Source organism: Rhincodon typus, unplaced genomic scaffold (genome assembly GCF_021869965.1).
Source record: "Rhincodon typus isolate 14 unplaced genomic scaffold, sRhiTyp1.1 hic_rhity00000697, whole genome shotgun sequence".
Classification (NCBI taxonomy): domain Eukaryota; kingdom Metazoa; phylum Chordata; class Chondrichthyes; order Orectolobiformes; family Rhincodontidae; genus Rhincodon; species Rhincodon typus.
Window position 1 is genome coordinate 22,896 of NW_025966335.1, and position 12,497 is coordinate 35,392.

The 12,497-nt window shown below is 36.9% G+C and overlaps 1 long non-coding RNA gene across 1 annotated transcript; it reads right to left on the reverse strand.

Moving 5' to 3' along the window:
• Positions 1 to 62: 62 nt before the first annotated feature.
• LOC125488406 lies at positions 63 to 10,840 on the reverse strand. Its single transcript, XR_007266318.1, has 3 exons — positions 10,707 to 10,840; positions 10,367 to 10,449; positions 63 to 4,000 (listed from the first exon to the last, which is right to left on the reverse strand). It is a non-coding gene; the product is annotated as an uncharacterized LOC125488406 (long non-coding RNA).
• Between the last annotated feature and the right edge of the window lie 1,657 nt (positions 10,841 to 12,497).

A 12,497-nucleotide genomic window follows, 5' to 3' on the forward strand; every position in this document is an offset into this window, starting at 1 on the left:
GAAACGTTAACTCTGTTTTCTCCTCCATAGATGCTGCCAGACCTGCTGAGCTTTTCCAGCAACTTTGTTTTTGAAATTCTTATCTTTGTTATTCTTATCTTTGTTGAACTTACTTTTTAGGTCTGGCAGTGTTTAATTGACCAGGTTTGGATTAGTTAAACTGAAATCAAAGCCAGTTTTTTAATCCATAATTTAAACTCTGAAAACAGGCAGCAATTTTGGTCTCCATTTTGTAAATCTTGTCCAAGAAGAATTTTCATATATACAACACTTTATTGCATTAAGATGTTTCAGTGATAGTCATTGTGTTGCTACATCCACAATAAAAAGTTCCCTTTTTGAAACTCAGTGCACAAAGAATTAAACTTTCTGTGCTGTAGGATTGTATTTTGAGCTATGTTTTGAGTTATGATCATTTTTGTCTTTCTCTGTGATGAGATTTTCCAACAAGTAAAACTGACCTCAGCTCTGCAAAGGACATATTCATTTTGAAACTTGATTGTGAATTAGTCACTGCATAATTGCTTCTTTCTCTTTATCATCGAGTGCATATTGATACAAATCAACAAACTTTTCAAAACAGTGGCTGAAAGCAATAATTTGATATGGTTTTTAGGTGTTTGGATGTGTTATGATGATACACTGTTGGAAGCTTACTGTTTTCTCTTATGTATGTTAGCACTTTTAAAAAAAAACCTTCTCTATGAATCATTGCGTATGATTACACAGCAAATTCATTGCATGCTGCATTGTTATTAAAGTCCTAGGATAGTGAGAGAGTGCCAAGCTAATTACATTTACCTACTGTGACTTCAGTTACTCACATACAATTGTTTCAACAGGAATTTAACAACGCTAACTGTAACATGCATTTATATGGCACCTTTTAATGTAGTAAAACCTCCCAAGGTATTTTACAGGTGTGACTAATTTTTTGCCATGTGAAGATCTATTAGGAAGCTTGGTCAAGGGCATACGTTTTGGTAGGCTCTTGGAAGGCCAAGAAAGAATAAAGAGATTGAGGGTTCTGGTCTAAATTCCAGAAATTAGGGCCCAGTCAACTAAAAGCATGGCTGCCAATGGCAGATTATTTGAAATTGGTGATTCATAGGAGGTCAGAATTGGAGCAACATAGATGTTGAGGGTTGTGAGGCTGGAGGAGATTATAGAAATGCGATTAATGAGGCTGTGGAGGGATTGAAAACGGATGAGGATTTTAAATTTGAAGCCAAGATTATCCAATAATAATAAATAACTTTGTAATTACTCAAAGCTAAAAGGATATGGATTAAATCTTCAGGTGGCTGGACACTAAGCTTTAGAAATCCTTTCTGAAACCCTTTCACCTCACTATCTCTCGAATATGGTCATGGGAAAGGGTTTAGAATTATTGTAGAATGCAAAATATGCATTGCAAGTGCAGTTATTAACTTAAAGGTTCTTCAGCCTCAACTGTATGTTTAGTTAAATTCCCTCCCTTCAACTGCTTCTTTCAGTCGGATATATCGACTTAAAATTCCTGACAAAGTGTAATCTTTATTATTCAATATATGATGCATGTATAATTTTACATTGAAGTGGAAATTACAATCTGGCAAAAGTCATTTTTCATGTGAAATTATCAAAGCACTTCTGAGTTGAGCGTGATCTGATAAGTAGCAACTTCTAACATTACAATGCTGTTCCACTGGAATCCCCACTGTGCCTCCACCGTTGGGAGAGACAGAACATTAGAAGTCGGTAGCCTTAATAGCCACAGAAAGGATAAGCTCGTTGTGTAACTTTTTCAAATAGATTTTAAATTATTGATATTAAAGGTGGTGAATAACTTCAGCTATGTTAGTTGAAAGTTTGGAGTTGTAATGATGTTAGAACTGTTAACATTTTCCATTATTACTCAGTGAAAATGATGGCAACTTGTGGTATCAATATATATTCCATTAAATTTTGAAGCTACTTTGTGATTTCATCGCTCTTCCAAGCATTTGCTATTCAAGTCTAGTTGGTAATTAATTAGAAATCACTGCATTGATATACATTTGCACCTTTACAGCTGAACTAATAGTGTTTATAAAAAAACTTTAAGAAGGTACACATTGAATGAGGTGGATTTGGGTAACTTCATAATTACTCTTAAAGAACTTCTTGGTCCTAAAATAACCAAATTTTCTTAGTTGCGGATTGTCAAATTTCTCAACTTTATGATTTTTATAGATTTGAGAATTTGAATATTGCTAATTGTGAAGAAATACCAATATTATAGAAAAATAACATTTATTCTGTGTGAGAGTGCTGACTTGTTGACAAGTGGATTCTGATTGGTAGAAGTGTTGCTGTGGACAATGCACAAGATAAATGATGACAACAGTTAACTGCAAAGCTTTGTTTAAATTATGAACAAGGCAGGTTTAATACATACAGTCCATTTTTTACAGACAGAAGTAACATACACACATTGCATCTGTTTCAATTCAACTATATAGGTGATGGTAATTCTTTGGTTTATTCCGTAGGGAAATCCCTTGATCAGTCAGAAAGTAGACTTGCCTGGTTTAAAACTTAAATAAAACCTGGCAGTTAACTGTCAGTCATCATCTTTCTGGTGCATTCTCCATGGCAATGTTTATAACAGTCATTTATTAACGAATCAGCACTATCATACAGTATAAATATAATTTTCCCTTTACATTGGTATTTCTTGTGAACTGACTTAATGAGTGTAAAATGAAGAGTTTTGATGAAACATCTTTTTTAAACCCTCAAGTTTGTGCTACCTAATGATTTTTTAAATGATTAAAACAAAATTATTTTTAATGCTTGACATTTCAGCAACTACCTTTTAATGTAATGTGTATGTCCCAGTCTCTCTTTCACTTTCTGCTTCAAAAAAACTTTTAAGACATGAATGATAGAACCTGCTTGTTACTTCATGGTGTCCAAGAATAGCTGTTTACCTTGCTTGAAAACATCTCTGCTGCGTACCAGGTGTCCCCTATAGTTAGCACCACATCCACACAAGTGCTGGGAAAGTTGAAATTAAGCCTACAGAGATTACTAAATCACTGGACAGTTTTCTTTGAGAGCAGCAATAAGTGCTGTTATGTCACCGCTGACTGCAAAATTCAGGTCAACCCATTCTTGGATTTGGATTAAAGTTCTCAATAGTTCCCACTGATTGTGATGCCAACTCTGCAAACTCCATTAAGTTAAATAAAAGGGAAAGTCATAGCGTATGTGTTTGCACCTGCAGAAAGATACAACCCTATTTTTAATGGATGTAAACCATTGTCAGAATTGAAGTCATTCGACTGTCTTCCCTTTTTTTAGATGTTGACACCCATTTACAATATTTTGCTTTCAGATTTTGAAGTATTGCAGTTATCTGCTTTTTAACAGCAGTTAAATCACAGTTTTGCAGCTGTCTTTTCCTTATACATTTAATATATTTAGTTTAGGATTTTTGAAACAAAAATCATGTCTGTCCTTTGTTTTGGCCAGTTTTACAGTCAGTTACCCATTCCACTTGTATGTTTGACAAGCATTTAGCTAGCTAGTGAACTGCCTGATTATCAAACTTTTTTTCCCTCTAAGATTGTCACCACTAAAACCTCAACAATGTTAACGGATATGCAAGGAAGCTATAATATTTTGCTGCTTTTTCAGTATTAAATACAATAAATTTACAAACATTATTTTAAAAATCAAGTATCATCCGTAAATTATTAGCTCATGCCAGAAGAAAATATGGACCTTTTCATATTCTACACATTAACAGTGTAGAAACCACGTTTATTTTGAATATCCAAGTTAGAATGAGGAGTAGCCCACTTGGCACCTTGAGCATGCTCTGCTACTCAATAAGATCACGACAGATCCGATTACCTCCAATAATTTTTCATCCCCTTGTTCAGGAAGAATCTATTTACCTCTGTCTTAAAATATTTAAGGATTCTGCTTCCAACACCTTTTGAGGAAGAGCATTCCAAAGACTGTTGACCTGCTGTGAGAAAAAAAAGTCTCATCTTTATTTTACATAGGTAAGTTGTTATTTTTAAACAGTGGCCCCAGTTCTAAAATCTTCCACAGCAGGAGACATTGTTTCCACTTGCATCCTGTCAAGACCCCGTTGGATCTTGTATGTTTCACTAAAGTTGCCTCTTATTCGTCAAAACTTCAGATATGAACCAACCCTGCTGAACTTTTCCTTACAAGTATTAGTCTAATAAATCTTATCTGAACTGCTTCCAATGCATTTACATTTTTCCTTTAATTAGGGATCAGTACTCTACACATTAGTTTGAACAGAGTTTCACCAATGTCTACTGAGCTGAAGGAGAACCTCCTACTTATGTATTCACTTCCCCTTTGGATAAATGATTATATGCTATTAACTTCCCTAATTACAAATGTTTAGTATACAGGTACAGCCAGTCATGCAGTAGATCCTCCAGATCCCTGTGCACTTTAGAGCTCTGCAATCTCTTATCATTTGAATAATATGCTTTTCTATTCTTCCTGCGAAAATGAATAGTTTCATCCATTTTTTTCAATTTGCCAGATATTTGCCCACTATCTCAAGCTATCTATATCCCCTTTGTAGCCTGTTTATGCTTTCTTCACAACTTACCTATGCTTGTATCATCAATTTAGAAACTGTGCCTTTGGCCCCTTCATCCCAGGGACAGGTTGGGCAGGCTGTGCAGTCATATGAGTTGTAAAGCATTGAGGCACCAGCACAGGGTAAGACTTGTTATATGATGCCAACCAAAAAATAACCCATTTATGCTTACACTGTTTCCTGTTAGTTAGCAAATCCTGTAACTTATTTTCTACAGATGTGACTTCTTATCTAATGAAGCATTCTAATATGTTTTGTGAAATAAACACACAAATCTTCACAAAAACAACAGAGACATGTTGCCAAAGCGTTGTTTCTTGCACTTATTCTGTCAAATGCAAGAATGTCAAATTTCAAATGATTGTGACAATTTATACTGTAGGATAAAGGGTGCTGATTGGTTGGTAGTAATCATCTTCTGAGAAACTGATACTTCTGTTGCATCAATAATAACATACAATTTGCTTATTAAGCTACATTTGGAGCCTGTCTTGATGCGTGGCTTTGTGCGAGTGGTGCAGATGTGGATTTTCCCCTTTTTTACTCTTATGGCTTCAGCTGTGACATTATGCATTAGTACTTTGCATTTTGGACCAGATTTTGGGCTGCCTGGAGAACACTTGAAGACCACACTGATTCCACTGGTGAGCTCAGTGATTTTCTGCAATTAAAGCAGTAACCACTAGGTGGCAGCTGGTCATTGCTCTTCTGCATGAACATATTTTCTTTTCCTGAAATGACCAACTTGATTTACAGTTTGTAAATACTTTTTAGTTAACTGATCAGGAATCCTGATCATAACTTGTCATCCTAGTTATGTTGCAATAATAGATAAATAATAGTTCAAAGTTTATTCTATCCTAATGCAAATTAAATTGAATGCAGTGTAGAATTATTTTTGTTTGGTATAGGATACATTATCAATACTGCGCTAATTATGCTAATCTAATCTGTTTATGTATTTTATATTAATAATCATTAATAATGAATAATAAAATGGCTAAGTATAAGGTGACTAGGAGCTCAATCCTTATTAGTCACTCCCAATACAAATGCCTCATTGCTGTTAAACTAGTCTTCAAAGATGAAGAAGATTGTACATTACCAATCTCACTCTTAGGCACCCGAATATCGTGGAGTTGTCTTAAGGCTTACTGAGTGTGCGTGGAGTGCAACTAATAACAACCAATGTCATTGTATTCTGTGTGTTTTTTTTTTCACTCCACAAAAAGTGACATTTAATTCATTTTTGATAAATATATAGAAGGAACTGGTAGGCATGGTAGATTACAGAGAATTTACAACATAGAAACTGGCTATTTGACCAGTGTTAATGTTCCACATGAGTCATGGAGTATTTATGAAACAAGAGGGGGCCATTAAGTCCATCAAGTCCATGCCAACTCCATGGAGCAATCCCATTTGCCCATTCATGTACCTCTGTAAATTTATTTCTCCAAAAGTAACCAATCAATTACCTTTTGAAATCAGTTAGTTTCCAACATTTTTTGTAGGCAGACAGTTTCAAGTAATTGCCATTCTCTGCATTTTAAAATGAAAAGTTCTTCCTCCTTCCTCACTGCACCACTGCCCCTCCACATACACTAACCCAGAAACAGACACGGCTCTTGCCCAGAATTTTATATCTCTGCCCTGTAGTACTTGTGCCTTCAAATAAAAGCATCTCTTCTCTAACCTCTTCCTACTCCTTTTTATCTCTCCCTTCATATTGCTTTATCTCATAGGTTCTGCTTAGATGCCACACTTTTATCTCTCCGTTTACAGTTCAGTATTTTCTCCATTTTGATGACTGCAAGGGACCAGTGTAAATGAACTTGGGCAGGCTCAATTTTGGATTCTTTTTATCATTTAAAAAAAAATCACCAAGCCTCCTTCAACCCTCCAGAAGCTCTGCACTCCTCCCATTTAGGCATTTCCTGTTTTTTTTTTGACACCTGCTCATGGAATGCCTCATGTGGCTCGATGTCAAATTTTGTGATTGGTAATGTTTCTGTGAAGCCAGATAGTTTATATTACAGTAGTAGTACACCGTAAATACAAATTGTTGTTGTTGAGCCTGTAGCAAAAAACTGCTTCCCGTAGGGAACTAACTGGCAATCTCTTTGGACTGCAATGTTGAACCAAGAGGGGACCAAGAGAGGCAATGTCTTCCCTCTCAGGTGATGTGAAAGGTCCCACAGCTGCTGTTTTGAATAAGTACAGGAGAATTTTTCAAGGTTTTCTATGACTGGTATTTCTCCTTCAACAAGATTGAAAAGATAATTTGGTTATTATCACATTGCTGATTGTGAGAGCTTGCTGTGTAGGAATTGGCTGCTGCCTTTCTAACTACACCCCAAAGGAACCTCAATGGCTGGAACAGGTTTTGGGACATCTGGAGGTTGTGAGAAATGGCATATAAATGCAAATCTGTATGGATGGAGCTGAGCTTCAGCATGGAGGAAAGCTACATGTGTAACCTTTCAGTTGACGAGACATGAGACTCAGGAGTAAGGCAACTATGTCTAAACTGCGGAAACATTATTAATCAGGTAGGGTTCAAATAATCTGATTCTACAGTTTGTCCAAAGAAAAAACATTCTGAGCAAGTTCTTGAAGTTGCAGTGTTTTAGAGATAATCGAATCGTCAGCTGAAACAATAGTAACATTGGCGTGAATACTGTACATTTGGCTTTCACTTTAATGCTGTGAAATTATTTAATGACCAAAAAAGCTTGCATTTACGAAGTATCTTTCATGATTACCGGATATTTCAAAGGGCTTCACAACCAATTTAGTACTAAGATGTAATACTGTATGGGAAAGTATGAAGTTATATGCTTTGGTAGGAAGAATAGAGGCATGGACTATTTTTTAATTAACGAAGGGCTTTGGAAATCTGAGGCACAAAGAGACTTAGGAGTCCTAATTCTCTTAAGGTTAGCATGCAGGTTCAGTTGGCAGTTAGGAAGGCAAATGCAACGATAGCATTAATTTCAAGAGGTCTAGAATATCAGAGCAGGGATGTACTGCTGAAACTCTATATGGCTCTAATGAGACTGCATTCGGAATATTGTGAGCAGTTTGGGCCCTGTATCCAATGGAAGGATGCGCTGGCATTAGAGGGAGTCCTGAGGATGTTTACAAGAATGATCCTGGGGATGATGAGATTATATGAGGAATGGTTGAGGACTCTGGGTCTGTACTCAATGGAGTGTAGAAGGATTGGGCAAGGGTGGGGGGCATCTGATTGAAACTTACAGAAATCTGAGATGCCTGGATAGAGTGGAAGTAGAGAAGATATTTCCACTAGTAGGAGACTAGAACCCACGTGCACAGCCTCAGAGTGAAGGGACGACCCTTTAGAATTGAGATGAGGAGGAATTTCTTCAGCCAGCGGGTGGTTAATCCATGGAGCCCATCGCTGCGGAGGGATGTGGAGCCCAAGTCATTGAGTATATTTAAGACAGAGCTAGATAGGTTCTTGATTGGTAAGGGGATCAAAGGTTAGAGGAGAAGGCAGGAGAATGGGGTTGAGAAACGTATCAGCCATGATTGAATGGTGGAGCAGACTGTTACTATATTTCATGATCTTATTTGATAAGTTGTCACTATTCTGATATAGCAGGTAGTTTGCACAGAGCGGACTCCAATGAACAGCATTCGATAATGACCAGATCATCAGGTTTGTTGTTGATTAAGGAAATAAAAATTGACCTAGACAGCAGGGAAGACTGTATCGAGTAGTACCATAAATACTGTTGCATCCACCTAAGAGGTGGATGGCAATGTGATTTAATGTCCCGTCTGAAAAACAGTACCTTCAACAGTGTGACGTTCCTTTGGTACAGCACTGAAGTTGATACAACCTACATTTTGGGCTGAAGTCTTTGGAATGGGTCTTGAACCCATAAACCTTTGACTCTGAGACAAGAGCGTTACTCACTAAGTCATGGCTGACACTTTAGTTACCAATATCTTTTAAATATCAAAAACCCGGTGTTGGATTGAACCATTTTTTTCTTAAAATTGAAACCTTAGAACCAGTGTTATAAACGATTGTATCTACTTTTGTTGGTCTTTTGTAATATCTGTAAATAGGCTCCCTGTCAGTGTGAATTCCTCCGTGAAGGTTGGAAGTAAAACTTGCTTTTAAAAGCAACAATTTGTCAACCAGGCCGGTGAAATTCTACAATTTTGACCCCTTTTCTCCATTTTACCATCATCTCAGCTAATAGCTTTGTGGGAATCCTTCACAAAGGACCAAATGAGTTACTGTTGTTGGTTTTGTGGTTGTGGAAGGGTAAAATAACATGTCACAATTACAGTGGACCTTCGGGTGCCAGAACACCAGCAAACAATCAGAATGTATATAATAGGTGCTGGCAAGTTATATGAGCAAGGAAACACTTGGAAATCTCTTGTTTTCTCATGAGGTACTGGGTTTGTACGATTACCACTTAAGTCTTTGTAATCTGTTCTGGCCCCATCATCCATACAGGGAGATATCTGTCACTAGTAAGTGCAGATGTCTTAAACAGATTGTAAACGTGATTGTAGACGTGAAAAAAATTTTGTTTCGTTGGCTGAGGTTTTGCAGCAGCACTCATTTTCTGCATTCTGCATGTAGACCAAAACAAAGCTTTAATAGTGCGCAATAAAAATGTTGTCTGATCTCAATACCAGGGGTCACCTATTCAAGGCAGAGATGAACTAATATTTCTTCACACAGAGACAGTTATGGATCTTTGGAATTCTGCACCTGAGAGGGCAGTGGATTTAATTGAATGGTGGTACAGGCCTGAAAGGCTGAATGGCTTCTTTTTGCTCTTGTATCTTACTTCCTTACATATATAAAAACAGATGAAGTATAATTTTTACAGTGCATATTTACTAGCCATTTCTATTAAACAGAGATATCTTCATTAGATTTTAAGTGATTTGTTGTGTTGGTAAGGTGCAATCTTTGCTACATAAAGCAGTTTGCAAATTGATTCTAGATTGCTTCCATTGACTGAAGAGCTTTCAAGCTGAATGGAGCATCTTTCTGCTGCACATTCCATGTGTATACACCAGGGGCCACCAGAACATGGACTTGGGTTTTTCCTTTTTAAAAGTATTTTGTTCCTTCGACCTCTTTTTCTGACTAGTCTCCTTTTGATCATGTTCCAAAGGGGCGTTGTGGTGGTCGTGGTGGGAGGAATTGATTATTAAAGTGGAAAATATTCATTTTAAAACGAGCAGCAAAAAACGAAACATTATGAAGGGAGGGAAAGAATTGGAAATTCTTAGGGAGTAAAGACATAAGTCATGAGGGATAAAGTAGAAAAATTACAGCTAAGTAACGAAGGAAAGCAAAACAAAGAGAAATTAAATAAGGTCACAGTAGAAAGACAACAAAAGGTGGTGAAAGAGTGAAAAGGCAATCTGCAATTGTAGAAATTGTAAAATAATTTTAAGTGGTCAAGTGGTTTAAATAATCATGTCTTACCATGAGATGTTTAGGCATTTTTGCTGCCTTGATTTTATATGCCTTCAGTCATTTTCAGGAGGTGAATTGGCTTGCCCATAATAATTGCTTTGATATGGAGGTATCTAATTAAGTAATTTAATTGTTTTCTTGCCTTTATGATGGTTAGATCTTAAGTCACAAATTTCAAGATAATTGCAGCTGATATAAAAGACATGAAGCATTTATCTTTTAGTGATAATTAATTTTGTGTATTCACAATTTTGTTGTTCACTTACTTCTTGATAGTCCACTGAGCAGCAATTTATTGTTCCGTCTGATGTAGCACTTTTTTGTTGTCTTTATCGACACTGTAATTGCCCTGTGACATATCACAAATGGCTAATTGTAAAGTTAATAGCAGCAAAATGTCCTCACCACTGTATATCTTTACAGAAGAATATTTAATTCTGCCATTGACTGTACACTACCATAGTCACTTTGTTAATGAGGTTTGTGGATATTCAGTCAAAAAGTTCAGAACTTCAATTTGTATTGAAATTCAAATTTCTTTACTTTTTTATGGGAGAATTGTCCTTTAAAGAACATTGACAATGTAGTATAATGAATGATGCTTACCAGTGAGAGTTCAAAGTGCAAATGTAGTTTAAGAAGATGGATTCTTGAATCTTGTGTAGAGATAACAAGGTGTAGAGCTGGATGAACACAGCAGGCCAAGCAGCATCAGAGGAGCAGGAAGGCTGACGTTTCGGGCCTAGACCCTTCTTCAGAAAAATTTTTCTGCTGTGTTCATCCAGCTCTACACCTTGTTATCTCAGATTCTCCAGCATCTGCAGTTCCTACTATCTCTGAAACATTCTTGAATCTTGTGTTTGGTATGTGATCAGCAGATGCAAAACACACAGAGTTGTGTAAGATTCTGATTAGAAAGAGATGGGGAGTTGGGGAACACCATTTTAAGGTGGAACCAAGGATTTTTTTGCTTGTTTCGATAGATTTGAGAATCTGTAACTTGAGTTTAAGAAGTTAGTCTTCAGTTTCTGAATATACCACAGGCCTTTCTGAAGACCAGTCCCGATTCGAAACGTCAACTTTCCTGCTCCTGTAATGCTGCCTGGCCTGCTGTGTTCCTCCAGCTCCATACTGTGTTGTACCACAGGTCTGTTTGTTTCTTTTGCAAGTAACCTTCTAACTGACCCTTTTTCAAGAAGCAAATTTTAAAGTATGACTTTTTCAACTCTGCAATGTTTTCTTTTGAAGTTGAGGAGTGGGGGTAGTGTTTTGTGTGTGATTGTAGACAATTGCAATGTATTCGGGAAGTGTGTAAAGTTCTCTGTTAACTTAGTTGCATGGCTCAGAGAATGACCCAGGATTTGAGTAGCTGAGGACTTTGATCTTTGAGGAGAAAGTGAAGAAAGCATCGCTAATAAGCTAGTTTGCCTTTCCTACATTGGTAAGATTCATTAGTTTTACATTGGCTATTTAATAAAATCTATACCTTTTCCCTACTAAAAGCCTACTTTATATCTCTCAGCCATGATGTGGTGATTATTATGGAGGACTTTGGAGGCATTTGTCTGCACTATCCCTTCTTATTGACAATCTGTATATTTAATTATTTACTGGTATTTGGCCTTCTGAATAAACAACCCCTAGTTAAAATTTTGTTTAAAGTGGATCTTTCTTGAGTCCTGAGGCATTTTGTCAAGAGTTAACTATGTTCTCTTTGGGAAGAGACAGTAAGAAATGGACCAGATGTATTAGTGATTATATTCATGAAATTGGACTATCCCATCTCTTTTTAGCATTGATGTGTAAGGACCTTGTGCTATATATGAGGTTTTATCAGAAACCACATAACCAAGCTGGAAATCTACGTGGGAAGAGACGTCCTCAATATTCAGTGAGTTCAGAATTTCGAGAAGTCTGTCTAGGCTCCATGGGCAATATTCTCACTTCAGAGTCAGAAGGTTGCCAGTTCAAGTCTCCCTCCAGAGATTTTGGCACAAAATAAAGACCGTCACTTCTAGTGCACCACCGAGGAAGTGCTGCACTGTTGGAGGTGCTGTGTTTTGAGAGGGAGCATTGGCATAATGATTATGTCATTGAAATAGTAATCCAAAGGCCCAGGCAAATACTCTGGGGACAGAGATGCACCACAGTTGATGGAAGTTAAATGCAGTAAATAAATCTGGAAAAATAATCTAGTCTCAGTAATGGCAACCATGTCAAACATCTTCAATTGATATAAAAACCCATATGGTTCATTAATGTCCTTTTAGGGATTGAAATCTCCCATCCCCTACCAGCTCTGGCCTGTCTGTGATTCCAAATGTACAGTATTGTATTTGACTCTTAGCTGCCTTTTGAAGTGACCTAAGTAGCCACTCCATTCAAGGACTATTAGGA